At 42.5% G+C, this 16,149-nt stretch overlaps 1 protein-coding gene across 4 annotated transcripts in view; it reads right to left on the reverse strand.

Moving 5' to 3' along the window:
- trc (Serine/threonine-protein kinase tricornered) overlaps nucleotides 1–16,149 on the reverse strand; it is a 330,131-nt gene that overhangs the window by 293,248 nt on the left and 20,734 nt on the right. Inside the window, exon 1 of one of the 4 annotated variants that reach the window (XM_019058796.2) lies at nucleotides 6,336–6,513. The exons of 1 other annotated variant lie outside the window; for it this stretch is intronic. The gene's annotated coding sequence lies outside the window, so the exon portion shown is untranslated. Of the gene's footprint in view, nucleotides 1–6,335; nucleotides 6,514–16,149 lie in introns of those variants that run through there. 2 more of the 4 variants (XM_019058797.2, XM_072300288.1) reach the window with 2 other exon arrangements.

The following is a 16,149-nucleotide window of genomic DNA, read 5'->3' on the forward strand; positions in this document are numbered from 1 at the left end:
ACATTTCAAGAATTCGACACCCCGCTTGATGTTATTACCTAGCGATAGCCGCCAAAGTAACGTGAATCGGCACGATATACTTCTAGAACGAACTATGACAAAGAATTGAGTTTTAATTCATTTCAAAGTAAGAATTCGCAATTTCATTACGTAATCTTGAAAAATCTGGGGCATTTTCCAAATAAATACGTTTATGGCATTTCGATATGGTTTCAACTAATCAATAAAAATTCAACCGAAGAACGCAGAACACGATTCCTTCGCTCACAATCGGCATTCATTATCTGACCACCGAATTCATGAGCTTAAGGCTTTCTGAGCTAATGAAGAATCCGTGGCACTTTAATTATTAATTACTTCCGGCCTTTATTAAGGTATTATTATGCATGCATGGATTCGCCAGGATTCCTTGCGGATGCCCATAAATCGTGCGACATAAAACAGAATACCTCTGGAAGGAGATTTAAAAAAATCTAATTTTTCGGGACTGATTTGCTTCGATGGTTTGGCAGAGTGGAGGCTACTTTTACTCGCCTTGGAATTTCAAACGATTGGATTAAAATCCGAAAATGGGATTCAAGACGACTGTAGATGTAAATTATTTTACAGCACCGGGTGCTCGCTGCTCATCGCCATTTTGACCTCGGGTTTTTAACTTCTCGCGCAGTTAAATCGAGCTAGCATTGCTCTCGCGAAATTTATTTTCACAGCAATCTTACATAGGATGTTGCCAACTTTTCAATGTTTTCGGGAAAAATCGGGGAGTAATTTTAAAATTGAGAATGGCATTTCAATTGCCATACGCAGAAAACTCTTGAAACTCTGACGTTGGTTTTCATCCGAGTTGCACATCGTTTTATTCTACCGTGCTAAAGGAACATGACGTATTAGCCTTTAGACGTTGCAAACTCTCCACCGATAAAATATTTACTTTCGTAAAATCTTATATGCACATTTCTCCTTGTAATTTTTAGATATTTATGATTAAATTGCGAACAAAATCGTCTGAAAAATTAGGGGGAAAAAATATTCAAAATTTCCCCTGTAAATCCCTTTTTTATCGGAGGAAATGGAGCAACGTCTGAAGTCTCATGCCAAATCTCCACCAATAAAATATTCACTCTTGTGGAATCTTATATGCACACTTCTCCTTGTAATATTCAGATATTTATGATTAAATTGCGAACAAAATCGTCTGAAAAATTAGAAGAAAAAATAGTGTATTTTCTTAAAAACTTCAAAATTTTGCCTGTAAATTCCTTTCTTATCGGAGGAAATATGGCAACGTCTGAAGGCTCATACGGCGTTCTTCTGCAGGACGGTTATATTCGACCCGTCTCGTTACACTATTTCACTATATCGATCCGCACCGATCCACAACTACTCGGGCAGGAAACCCGGAAAAAACGGTGCGTTTTTTTACGGCTTTATTGACGGTGTAAAAACCAAACAAATACTCCACCGCGAGGTCACTCTCGTCGGTGGATTGATTTGCGGTGACGGTGACACGCGGTGTTGTCGAATCGGTGATAAAATCCATTTATTTCCAGCGAAACGAAGGGTTTTTATGACGGCTATCTGCCACAGACGGTGACAGCTTGCGCATGCTAAGTGCCCACTATTCCTCCGATAGCCACGACAGAGTCCGGCTGCTGCTCACACACACTCTCGCGGCTGCGGACGCACACGTCGAACGTAACGCGGTACAGGTGCCAAACCAGGTGGAAATGACCTTGAATTGAATTTCAGCCCCACGACTTTAAACTCTTGACCGACAGCCTACTTATACTGAAAAAGATACGGCAGCAAAAGCAAAAATCACGTATTTCAATTGAACAATTTCAAATTTCAAATTTTGTATCCAAAATTATTTGACACCCTGTGGGACGCATTCGAATTCTGCGTAACGCAGTTGATGCGGGGGTGGGGAGTTGGTTTGAACTTGCGTTACGGTGCGTCACGAAGGCGTGAGGTTGACGGCTGTCGTTACGTAATGATCCGTATTTCACAGACTGACTAATATTCTGCCGTGCTAAGGAAGAGGGCCGTAGGAGCCTTCAGACGTTGCCAGATTTTCTTTGAAAAATCACGGATTTCCGGGTGAATTTGTCAATATTTTTCCTCCAATTTTTCAACTAATTTTGCTTGAGGTTAGGTCCAAAGTGTCTAAAAATTTCAAAGGACAAATATTCATAACTTATTTCAGGAATGGACACTTTATCGGAGGGAATTTGGCAACTCTCGAATGTTCATACGGAGTTTTTCCTTAGCACGGCAGTATTCCAGAGACGGAATATGTTTATGACCGCTCTGTTAAGGGATGATGAAATTAGCGAGCTGCAAAGTCTACTTAACGTTCATTATGGGTCAGATTTACGGAACGGGTTTTACGAGAAGGAAATGGTTGGAAAAACTTAAAACAGTAAATTGCGTTGTACTTGAACGTCGTCCGAGGGAAAATTATAAAGCATTGACTCTTTTTTTCATTTTCAATTTTTTTTTCAATTAATCATACCTGCGTCTGTTCAGAACAATACAGAGAAGAGTCCGATTATCAAGGATCCCTACTCGATTGTTCTCCAGTAAAAACAAAAACAAACCGCACCACGATTTTGAAACGTAATTCTTCATGGCTGACTTGAACCAATCTCACTTTCAAGGCCTGGCGATTTCTGAGCAGCTACGCTTCACCTTGCGAACGCGTATATATTTTATTTTGTAAATTTTGATTTTTACACAAACTCTTGGAAAGAATACCTCCGTTCTAAGGCATTTCCTATCTTAGATCATCAAAATTGTTTGTGGCTAACAACCGAGAGAAAAGATCGCAACTGTTAAGAAAGCGTGTACCTCAATTTCTCACTGAACTTCTTGCTTCGCTAAGCATCACAAATTCTAAACTTCTAAACGCCTAATAGCTTTACGCTTACACTTCGGTAAATGATTTCTGTGAACTCTGCTTTAGACCCAGCTAGAGAGGCGTCTAAAACAGTGATTATGACTTATGATTGTGTCACGCGTTGACCGTTCGCCGCCCATAATCATCGAATTTGCCGCATTTCGCGATATTTATTAAACTGAACTTTCACGTAAAGAGAAAGAGGGTCATTTAGTTCTCTACAACGCTTAAAGTGCTCTTGCATTTCTAACACGTACTGTATATGACTTCCCTATTATATCGCTAATTCAACGATTTATTCATGGCTGTTTTTGCACTTTGTGGCGTAGAAAAAAATATCGGTGTGAAAAACAAGGATTCGAAGTCGGCCCCAAAAAAACCGATGTGAAAAAAATAAAAACTGGTAAAATTACTGGGAGTTTCCAGTAGTTACCGATAACCAAGAACTCGGAACTTACGGTATGTTCTTCGTATTCTCGAAAACATTGCCAACCTCATTATGCTGAACACGGCAAAATTACCGATAAAGGTTGGTAATATTCCGCTGCTAAAAATAGAAATATTCTGATCCCCGATTGAAGATCTGTCAAGACAGGAATAAACTCGTAGATGGAGTTAAACGAGGCACTGCCAAGTGATGTGCAAACATGTCACAACACTGTTTAATAACATGAAGAGACATGTATTCTAATAAATATTGCATATGCTTAGATTTAGGGGCAATACATAAAATTTAACTGAGTATGGAACAAAAGTATATCAAGGTATTTTTCAGGATAGAGAAAGAAAGAGCAAGGAGAAACAGCTAATACAGTGTTGCCTGTTTTCAACAGACTCCAACATAGGGACGAATTAAAGGAATTAAGGGTCAGTTAAAGTCATTTTGAAGTCAATTAGAGTCATTTGGAATCATTAAGCGTCATAATCAAAATATAGTCAAGTTGGATTTGGAAGTATAGACTCAAAAAAGACTCAATCCCATCTTCAATGTGCGGACAGAACATTATTTTTAACAGTATAGGAAACTCGGTAAAATTACCGAAAGACAGCGAGACCACTAAAAATCCTCGATGAACGGTAACCACCGGAAAAATTGTTGGTTTCACAGGTTTTTTCTCCCCCAAGCAACGTTCAAAAGAACGATATCTTCCGGGCGACAACAGCTCCGGTTCGCCGAGACATAAATGTAAATGTATGGCCCACATCCAGACGGTTTCGGTCGGTGTAGTTGACCGATAAAACTTCAGCCGGAATTACGAGGCACCGAATAAACCACTTAGAATCCATGCCAAATCGCCGATTTTTTGCACTATTCAAGTGCTTGCTAACTAAAAGACTTCTCTTTCAATTATACTTAAGATAAATTCTCGATCTCACTCATACCGAGGAGCAGATATGACACTAAGTGGTACTAAAAAAAGGCGTAATAGCAAAGACTTGAGAACTCGAATTGACGGAGCTTTCACTCAAATTACGACAGAACAAAAACGTGACCACGAATATTCGAGAATTTCCGATTTTCGTTTTGGGCAAATTTTTCTTTGTAGTGAATTTCCAACAGACAGCACAAACATTGGGATTGGGCCTAAAAGAATCTGTAAGAAGCAAGGATTTTGAGCCAAGGAAGAGAAGACCGTAAGGACGAGACTATACAGGAATACACCTATCCAAAATCTCAAAAAATTCATTATGTTTCCAATTATTTTCGACATTTTCACGTTTCCTTGGAGGAGAATGACGATATCTTCAACTTTTACAAGAGAAAACGGAAATAACATTTACTGGAGTGTTTCGCGGTTAGCGCTTCAACCGAAAAAAAAAAACAGGACAGTAAATACTTCACCGCTAGGAAACTTGACACTTTTCAAATTTTTACTGCAACATTCAAGGGAATAGATTCATCCATTTTTGAATGCGTAGAATGACGTGAACTGGACGTTATCAGGAGATAGTAGATCGGAACTTCCTTTTCACTTTTCATCGTTTTCGATTAAACTTTCTTTGGAAGTTCGAAAAAGAAATTCCACAACTTCGAACGTAGGAAAAATTTCCACACTTTTCACACTTTTGATTGCTCGTTTTCCTTGCATTAATTCCGCTGCACACAAGGACAGAGAATTGAGCTTCATCGGTCACCTCTCCGAAAAAAGGGTGATGGAGCTTGACTGATAGTATGTAACTATGACTATAATCGAAAGTGTGAGAGATGGAAACACTTCATTCTCACTGCTCCTTTTTTGAGAGCCTCGAACGATTGACTGTGCCAATTGTAAGAGGCTTTGGTTTATTAATCCAGAGACAAATTAAATCTCTCCCTAGTATTGAGCCAATTTCATTCGTTGCAAGCAGGAACTGAAAATAAGGCCATCAATAATCCAAGCTTGCAGGGCTGGTCAATTCGGGGTCATGAAAATGCACGGTAGCTCCACTTTTAGCTCGTTTTGCAGCGTGTGAAGTCGTCTTGTAACAATAGTGCTAATTTACTTTTTTGGGTTCTTACGGATCGAAACAATCGTGATTATAATACTTTACTCTGTTTTGAAAATGACTACTTCACAAGTTTCTAAAAAGAACCGTCGAGAATGTAGTTTAGACACGGTGGCTACATTTCAGAATTAAGATTCCCTAAATTTTAAAATTTCAGCTAACTCTGACAACGAGACAAATTGCGTGCAAAAAAGTTTGTTGCTGAGTATGCCCGATCTTTATGTAAGCCAGGCTAAGACGGTGCAAAAAATTTCCAAAAATGTTAAGTTTTTTTCAATTCAACACTGACACGCACGTTTACACCCCCCCCCCCCTTCCACTAAATCCTGTCACCCTGTGTCAGTGCTCGAATGTTAGGGCTACAAAATTTAATCTAAAATATCCCACAATTTGAAGCAAAAACATGCCTGACTTTTATCAAACATACACATTTTATCCGGGGCAATTCGACAACTCTCGAATGTTCATACAACGTTCTTCTTTAGCACAGGACATTTACGTAATGGCTAGTGGGACAATATCTGACTCATTTTTGAAATCACTTATCTGCACATGGAAACAAATGACGACTTCGTTGCTTTTGCAGTGAGCTGGAAATTGTGATTCCTAATTGGACCGCACTAAGCAGAAATGAACCAAGCCTTATCAGCTATTGCCTTTAATTGGACAATTTAATTTTTTTCATAAAAGCTGTTGTAGGGGTTTCGGTGCAAATTTCCATGAATTTTCTGCAGTGTGCGGAGCAAATTCCTTCACATTTTCCAAGGAATCCGCACAAACGTTCTCTTGTAGTAAATTAAATTATCCAGTTAATGGCAATAACTAGGTAATGGCTTGGTTCCTTTCAGCTAAACGCGGTCCCATTGGTAAATGTAGTCCATTTGTCTCTGGATTAATGACTCAAAAAAGGAGCGTGGATTTCGAGGTAAGAGCGATATGGAATACACACTAGTAGGCTGGGTCGGGCTAGAGCGAGCAACTGACCCTCCGAACGGCACTATAAACACTTGAAAACCCGGCGATTTCGGACGCCGAAAATCACGTGTTTGAAGTTGCACTCGCGTCGGATGCGAAAGACGGAACACGGCTGCGGCACGGGGCTCCCTTCACGGCGAGCGCTAGGCGGCGACTAAAGCCGCGGACACTCGCGACACGGCACCGTCTCCCCGCCAACCGCCGCGGCTGCAGCCCGCCGTACACCGCACCGCCGAGCCAAGGTTCTTCTGCCTCATCCCGCTTCGAGACGACCGAAGTTCCGTAAGAGAACTTCGGGATTAGCACGGAAATGGGTCACTTGGTGGTCAAGAATTAAGGATTCAAGATGACGTTTCAAAATACCAAAATTTAGTACTCGAAAAAAAAAAATCGCGAGGACTTTTTTCGATTGACGAGAAAGTTTTGAAGCCTTATTTTAAAAAAAAATACCTCAGATTGACGATGGACCGCAAGACAAGGTAGGCAAGAACTATGATGCATGTTTTCATAATATCTAGATCCAGGCACTTCGAAAAGGTGGGGCGGGAGGGGGTCAAGGAGGCTTCCTCGGAAAATTGTAGAAATTTTAAAACATTTGAAGTATTGTTAGAGTCAATTTCGTGATGAAAAATTACCAAATACAAGTGCCCCTCTTTCTTCTTTTCTTCTTTCTTCTATTCCCCCTTTTTTTTCGAGCGAACGGGGGGGGGCGCCCCCCCCCCCCCGGATCCGCCTATGGTTTTCTCACCCATTAGACTGACATGACTAAGAACCTATGGTTGATCTCCTAGTAATAGAACGCTTGCTCAAAAAAATAGAAAGCTTTCCGATTGGAGTTAAGAGGTTTTCACTTCGGCCGATAGAAGCTTGTAAATAACTGTCCACTCGCAAAAAAAGAACCGAGGAGTAAAATAATGCTTCATAATAATAGTGACCACTAAAAAACCCAGTTTTAATTGGTGGCGGTACACTGACCAAAGATCCGTTTGCAGATGGTCAGGGTTCTTCTTCATCCGACACGCGTTTCGCCCCCTCGCTGCCTCTCGTGGTCTGCAACCGGTTCACCTGTTCCAAAATCATGCTACACCTCCCTCCCTCCTTAATGACCCCAACGGAGGTTTCCGTCCTTCGCGCGCAAGATCCGCAACCGCAAGTCCGCAGCACACGATATGACAGGGATTACGACGTTGCCGTTTGTCCCCTAGAAATCCTACAATTTCCCATTGATTGTGAAGGGATTTTCCGGGGGAAAGGCAACGGCGGGTTATTAAGATATGAAACGTCTCCGTGTTCCCGGTCATGCACGCTTGACACTTCCTCCGAGTTACATGACAAAGCTCCGTTACCACCTGCGGTGCCGTGAGCCGGAGCGGAAAGTGATATCACTGATATCTCGGGACGAATTTGAGCGATGCTTTTGGCAACTGGGTCAAGGGCCCTGACGAATGTCGCAATCCGCCTATTCGCGCCCGGGAACATCTGATGGATCTCACGCTAGCTCCGCGGTAGCGAGGAAGAACATCGTAAGATCCTTTAAACGCTGCCAAACTTCCTGTCATAAAACTTGAATTTTCTGGGAAACTTGTGAATACTTGACTTTTACCTTCCAATTGGAACAGAATTTGATTCGCAATTTGATCGAAAGCATCAGAAAATTCCAAATGAAAGAATTCATGCCTTTTTTCCAAAAATATATGTATGGTCGGAGGAGATTTGGCAACGTTGGAATGCCTATACGGTGTTTTTCCTGAGGAAGGTGGAGCCAGAATCGCATTTTCAGCGCCATTGCGGCTACCGGACGGTATGTAATAAACCGACGTTTTTTTCATAATATGGATGGTTAAGCTCGGACAGCACGTATTTTGAGACTGTTGTTTTAAAATTTCCGTTCTAATTTTCAGTAATTTTATCCGCATTTTCATTCAAACGAGTTAATTCAATTATCTGCGATACATGAAGAAAATTGTTTTAACTTTGAAGATGAAATTCACAAAGAGATTTCAAAAGTTACGTTCAATGGTTTCTATATTAAAAAGTAATCTATAACTTTTCAACCGTGCACCTAGATTCTTAATAATCAAAAAAATTCGAGAAGTCCAAGAGATGATTGATGGTTTGCGAAAAACCACCATTTGTCGGCTACAATTTTTTGCTCGGAAACTGCAAAGCCCATTTCCTCAAAGCCTCCTTCTTGCACTGACTACTCTGCAGTGGCTATTCTTGCAAGTTGACAACACTAGAGTTCTCCATTTAAAGCAGTCTTATAGCAGTAACCATATGCGGTTTTTTATATGTATAGGAAATTCTCCCATACCTTCTTCAATCAACATTGTGGGTGAATTTTTTTCATTTAAATCAATAATAAACTGATCCAGCTCTGTTACAATACTCATGGTAATATTTATATTTTCAAGCTCGCTGTAGGATTTTCATATTTTACGAGGGTCATCCAAAAAGTAAGTTCACCCCTTTCATATCTCCGAAACTAAAAGGGATAAATCAAATCGGTAAAAAATGACTTCTTACTTATATCCTCAGCTCTCCATAGGTACCAAGATTTTTAAATTTGGACCACTCGTTGCCGAGATATTCGATTTTTACGTGAACAACTCCCGGCCAGTTCCGTCCACTAAACGACGCGCTGATATGAGATGCACCGCGCGCTGTCGCGTCGCTTTTGTCTTCTGGAACTCTCAAGGAGTACTTCTCGTCCATTATTTGGAGAAAGGGTGTACAATCAATGCACCACGGTATTGTGGAATATTGAATTCGTTGCGATTGGCAATAAGAAACAAGCGACCGGGTCTCTTGTCTCGTGGTCCCCTATTCCTTCACGATAATGCCAGACCTCACACGGCGAAAGAGACCCAAAATTTGTTGGACAAATTTGCGTGGGAGGTGTCACCTCATCCTCCATACTCTCCAGCCTTTGCCCCGAGTGACTATCATATTTTTCCGCAACTCAAGAAGCACCTAGGTGGCCAGCGCTTCGAGAACGATCAGTGATGGAAGCAGTCAATGGCTGGTTCAAGAGTCAACCAAAAGTGTTCTTTGAGAACGGCATTAAGAAGCTTCAGAAACGCTATGAAAAATGCATCTATAGGAACGGAAATTACGTCGAAAAATAAGGTAAGATTGTTTTAAAGCCAATCTTAGAATATTTGAGTTGGTTATTCCTACGTAGATGTGTGGGGAACACAGTCAATTCAGGTAGCGTGATGGGAATCGCAGCGCATCGTTTGGTGGACGGAACTGGCCGGGAGTTGTTCACGTAAAAATCGAATATCTCGGCAACCAGTGGTCCAAATTTAAAAATCTTGGTACCTATGGAGAGCTGAGGATATAAGTAAGAAGTCCTTTTTTACCGATTTGATTTATCCCTTTTAGTTTCGGAGATATGAAAGGGGTGAACTTACTTTTTGGATGACCCTCGTACATCAAAACCCACAGGATTTTTCAGAATGTTAAACAGTCGATTCTAGGTGAGGCAGCCGTCTTGCCTAGAATCGATATACCCAATGGACTCAAATGGAGGAATAGCAGTATTGCCAACTTGCTGGAATCGCCACTGCTGCTTTGTCCTCGTCAGAAACACAACAGATTCATCTCCGAGTGCAGCGAGTCGTCAAAATTACAATCCTCGTTTACGTCATGCGAGGTGGGGTCCCGAACGGATCGCCTCGCGTCTGCGGCCGGGCGCTCGCCTACGGTCTTGGCCGGGGGTCAAAGCACCGCTTCGTCTCCCAGAATCCCAGATCGGGCGTCGATAATAGGCCGTATTTGTGGCTAAAAGGAACTAAGTGAATAGGAAATGCGTGGAACTTAGTTCATTTTAACAAAAATACGTGTAATAGAATGAAAGAGAACTGCATGTTTACGCTGGACGGGCGGGCGTCGGCGGTCATGTCTGCCGACCCCGGCTCCCTGCCCACACCACAATCGACATTATTTTGTAAATATTGCCCGGTGCCGATTCCCGTCAAGGCCCGGCTATCGTCGATCGATGAGTGATCACAGGAACCGCTAACCCACGTCGGATTTCGCACCGCGCCGCGCCGCGCCGGTCCAACGGTAAAATATTCCGGAAAATCATATATATCGCGCTAGACGCTTGAAATCTCCGCCGGGCGTTGTGCGAATGAACCCCGTGGGCTGATTTATTGGAATCGATAGACAAAACTATGGACGAATAAGACATGGGGAGTATGGTGCGATCCTATTGGTTGAAACGGTTGGATCGTATAGACAAAGGGAGAAAATGATGGACTATCCATAGGGCCTTTTGTGGGTTGGTTCCTTTGGCCATTAGTTTAGTCTATTATCAACTTGCTTTATCCATTGCAACCACCCGCTTCCACCAATAGGATTAGGAATAGGATTCCTCCATTTAATCAATATCCCTTTTGTGTTCTTTGTCTGTAGCTTTGTCTATCAAGTTCAATAATCAGGCAATGATCACAGCAGATTGGAGCGCGCTGCTGCTGCTACGGGCTGATTGTAGAAACTGATCGACAATGTGATGGATAAAGAAGACACAGGGAGAATAGAGCGATCCTATAGGTCGAAATGAGGGGTTTCTGTAGACTAAGAAAGAAAATGATGGACTAACTATAGGGTCTCTCCTGGGTTGCTGTTAGTTAATCTATTACCTTGAGTCCAAATTGGAACCACCTGCTTCCACCAATAGGATCCCTCCATAGCTTTTTTGTCTCCTTCGTCTATAGCTTCGTGAATCAATTCAATTTCATCAATTTCAAAAATCGGGCCGTTGGGACTCAAATCTGTCACACCAGGGTTAAACATTCAGAAGACATACGGTCGCTTTACCGATACATCGGTCTGATATTGGAAATTGATAGACAGAGCAATAGACAGAGAGAACATCGGAAGTATATAGCGATCTCATTCGTCGAAACTGGCAGTTTTTACAGACCAAAGGGGGAAATCATGGCCCAACTAAAGGGTCTCTTTTCGGTTGCCGTTGGTTAGTTCATTACGTACCACTTTTGCCTATTGCAACCACTCGCTTCCACCAATATTAGGATCCCTCCATAACCCTTGTATCCTCTTTGTCTGTAGCTTTGTCCATCAATTCAATTTCATCAATTTCAACAATCGGCCCGTTGCACGGAGAAAAAAACCTCGTGCGTGGGACCCGAAGTTTAGGTCATATGGATCTCTGAAGTTTTCGGATTGAGCATCCGAACACTTAAGGTCGAGGTTCGGATCACACATCTGAAACTTCAGTTCTTACATCTGAAGTTTTTCGGATGTGAGAACCGAAGTGTTTCGGATGTGAGAACCGAAGTTTTTCGGATGTGAAAACCGACGTACTTCAGACGTAAGAACTGAAGTTTCAGACGTGTGATCCAAACCTCAGCAGCTGGGCCTTAAGTGTTCGAATGCTCAATTCGAAAACTTCAGAGATCCATATGACCTAAACTTCGGGTTCCACGCACAAAGTTTTTCTCTCCGTGTGGGACTCAAATCTGTCACACGAGGGTTAAACATTCAGAACTTGAGCGCGTACAGTCACTTGACCGATCCGCGCTGCTGGTGGTGGTGCCCGAAACGGTAACGCAAGTCTCGGCGTCGGTGGCGTCGCGTCGCACCGGGGAGGAGCAATGAAGCTTGTAGGTTACTAAGTGAGCTAACAAGTCCGGTAAACGGGAAAGAGGAACTTGACCGAGCCGCGCGTCTGCTCCTGCTCCACGCTCGGTGCGCGACCGAGGAAGAAACTCAAACTGGATTACCGTAAGTACTTCCGTAACGCAATACGCATCGGGGGCCCCGCGCCACTGCCACTACTCCGCCCGGGGTCGCCGCCGATACGACTCCGTGTCGCTCGGCCAACAATCCAACGCCCGCAGCTCTGCCGCCTTACGGAGAGAGCCGTAAAGGGAGGCCGGGATGAGCCTCGAGACACGTAAGAGCATGTGCTAATTGTGGCTCATCCAAAAATGCGCTTACGGATCTCTTCGCTGTCACGGCAGCAGCTGTCCGGTGAGGATGGCATCGCGTCCAGTCTTAAGGTGGTACACGGAGAAAAAAACTTCGTGCGTGGGACCCGAAGTTTAGGTCATATGGATCTCTAAAGCTTTCGGATTGAGCATCTGAACACTTTAGGTCCAGCTGCTGAGGTTTGAATCACACATCTGAAACTTCAGTTCTTACACCTGAAGTGCTTCGGTTTTCACATCCGAGCAACTTCGGTTCTCACGTCCGAAAAACTTCGGTTCTCACATCTGAAGTACTTCAGATGTGAGAACTGAAGTTACAGATGTGTGATCCGAACCTCGACAGCTAGACCTGAAGTGTTCAGATGCTCAATCCGAAAACTTCAGAGATCACTGTGACCTAAACTTCGGGTCCCACGCACGAGGTTCTTTTCTCCGTGTACTACTTTTTTGTCGGCTGGTATGATCAATGTGTCTGTAGTGCTGAAAATTTCGAATAATCACCTGATATGAAAATTCAGATTTTTAGGGGCCACGTTGGCGCAGAGCCTTCATTTTTTAGGCGCCATGGCCGAATTTTTAGGCGCATTTGGCGCGTTGGCGCCTGTGAGTTTCGAACACTGATTGTAGGTATGTATCGATCAATACTCAATATACCGAAAAGGTCGGTCCATCTAAAGAGGGAAATAAAAAAACACCAATTTTTCCGGGTACATGAACATAAGGTCATCAGAAATCAGAATCTCAATTTCTACAAATGACGATCAAATCATTTTCCGACGAGAACTCATTTTTAATTCATCGATACACTTTCGCTGAACTTGAGTTTCAGTCCACGCGCTGCTCGGTTACATCGGCTATTTACCTGAGACTGTAAACATTTCTCGGAATATTGCACGAGGAAATATTTACGCATAAATTATTTTTTTCCCCTTCATGTGTATGCGAGATCTCCTAATATGAGCTACTCGGTGGATGCGTCGGTATGACTTTCAAGCAACTATCGGAAATGAACGCAACACAACGCAGCGTAACATCAACTATAATCCAGAATGCACACTGTAGCAACAGCGTTGCAATATCACTGAACTTAATACAAAATGGAAGTCTAGGTTAACTTTTTTGAAAATTATGATTCGTTGCATTGCGCGTCAGCAATTTTTCTGGAATTCCTATCCTGATTTTTGATACTTGCAATCACCGTATACTGGAGAAAACACAGTTTTTGGACTCTTGCTTCCTCACCTACTGAATTTAGGCAGGTGTGCTAACCTTGATATCAAATGATGCGATTGGAGAGGAGCAACGTAAATTTTGTAGGGGTGCAAATACCCCTAATAATAGGGGTAATAGAGGTTTTTGCAAGGGTGCAGGTTACCTTAAAATTAAATAGGACGATTAAAGAAGATAAACCGGCGTTTAATACGATTTTGTGACATTTTACATCTCCTTAACGACAATTTTAAAAAATCGCTCGGATTAGGGTCACAACTCAAAATCTATTTGTTCAATTTCAATTAAAATTGGCATGGAAGGTCATATTTAAGACGAGGGTGTCTACAAAAATAGGCTGGCCAAAATTAGTACTTTTACAGTACTTTTTCGGTGCATTCCCAAGAAATTCAGTACCTCATCAACAGAAAAATTCAGTACTTTTTTAGTACCTCCAATTTTCGAAATTCGGGAAATTTAAAAAAATTGAATTTCCCGCTCAAATTGCGACAAAAATGACAAAAAATGAAAAGATTCCGGACCATCTTGCGGAATTCCGCTCTTTATCGGTACTTCCAGACCGCCCTGAAAAAATCAGTACTTTTTCCGGACTCTCCGGAAATTCCGGACTTGTAGATACCCTGGTCTCTTCATGCAGGTCAAGCGAATTTGGAATACGCCAAAATTTGGGTATCTAGGAGCTAGACATGGTTTTAAGCAAATTCACTCGGAGAGCTCACTTTGAACACTGAAAAAAAATTATCGGCGTTTTTACCACGGTCCGTTAGTACCTTTACCATCTCACTTTTTTTACCAATTATTGGTAATTTTACCAAGACAGACTGGTAAGCTTACCTAAAAACCGGTATTTTTACTATTCTTTCCAGGCAAGAATACCACTTTTATTGGTAATCAATTCCCGGTAACTTTGCCATTTTATCTCGGTAATTCTACCACAGTCGATACAAAATATTGGCGTTTTTACCAAGGTCCAGTAAAATTACCGAGAAAGTTCAATAATTTTACCGACATTTCTCGGTAAAATTACGAATTCCATAAATGGTAATTTTACCAAGAAAAAACTGGGATCAAATAGAACCCTGAATTCTTGGTAATTTTACCCTTTCCTTAGTAAATACACCGAGATTTTTTTTTTCAGTGAAGGACTTCTGGATTTTGAAAAAATATTTCTAATTTTTCCCGCTGCATGCATAAACGGCAGCGCTGTCGTCGCTTACACGGATATTCTGCAGGGCTGCCAACTGGAGCGCAAAAACCATAATCATATTCTGCCGTGCTAAGGAAGAACGCCGTATGAGCCTTCAGACGTTGCCAAGTTTCTTCCAATAAAAACCGAATTTACTGGGAATATTGTGAATATTATTTTCCAAAATTTTTAGACAATTCCGTGCGCAATTTTATCTAAAATATATGAAAATGTCGAAGAAAAATGTGCATGAATTTCGTCAAAAATACATGTTTTATCGGAGGAAATTTGGCAACTCTCGAATGTTCATACGGCGTTCTTCCTTAGCACGGCAGTATTGGCCGTTGGTTGTCGTGCGGGGTGTTGCGTGCGCGCGACGCGGCGGATTTCAGCAAAGGCTGTTGCTCGGCCGACGGTCGGGACGGCGCGAATCGGAATCGGAGAACGAGGTCTTTCCTCACCGGCGTCGCCGCCGGTCGCGATTGCGAAGACGAAGAAGTGCGAGAGTGATTAAATTGCTTCTCGACGCGGTTCAATCATCGTTTCCTGTTGACATTGGCTCCATGCTCCATTGCTCGCCTCCATAACGCGTGATGCGTGGACAATGGTCGTCCGCCATCACGCGCCAAGTTACGTTTTTAGCCGTCGTTCCCCCCCCCCCCCCCCCCTTGGAAAGGTATTATAGTCGGGTTCCTTAGAGTACCTACATACGGGAGAGTATTGTCATGTCTGTGCCGCTCTCTGATGGGTTCACCAGTTTTAGGTTACCTACGGGGCTCTCGTGGCCCTCAACTGGCCTCCTAGCGACAGGTGGAAGCTTTTACTTTCGGGGTTTCAACAATTCTTTATGGACAATTATTAGGGAGCAACAGTCATCACCCTAATTTCGGCTGTTGACCTACATACATAGTAGATGATGAGCTTCGGGTAAAGTCATGAGCCAAATAAGTTTCCCAAACGTCCGCCATTTTCGGCTTGTTTGCAAAATGAAACTGCCAACACGTTGTTGAACATCAACCATGTAGGTAAGTCAACAGTAGAATGCTGAAGTCCCGAAAGTAAAAGCTTCCATCATGGCTAAGATACTAGTGGAGAGTCTCCTGTCTCTGTAAGAAGCGCACTGCCGATATCAAACTAGCATAAATGGACCAGGAGGAGACCAAGGGTGCCACTACCGTGGAGAATGACGTCATAAACCGAATTTTTTAAAGCGTGACTTCTCGATTAATATTGGACGTGGACGTAGAGAGTTGCTGTTTGGACATGTCTTGTTATTTTTAGCTGATCTACGGGATTCAAGCATTAAAACACGATTCTATGACCAGCAGAGGCGGATCCAGCAATTTGGCAACACCGGATTTCCTCCATTTAAACCTACGCCAAATAATCGATTCTTGTTGGAGCACCTGGCC

The sequence above is a fragment of the Bemisia tabaci genome, chromosome 5 (genome assembly GCF_918797505.1).
Source record: "Bemisia tabaci chromosome 5, PGI_BMITA_v3".
NCBI lineage: Eukaryota > Metazoa > Arthropoda > Insecta > Hemiptera > Aleyrodidae > Bemisia > Bemisia tabaci.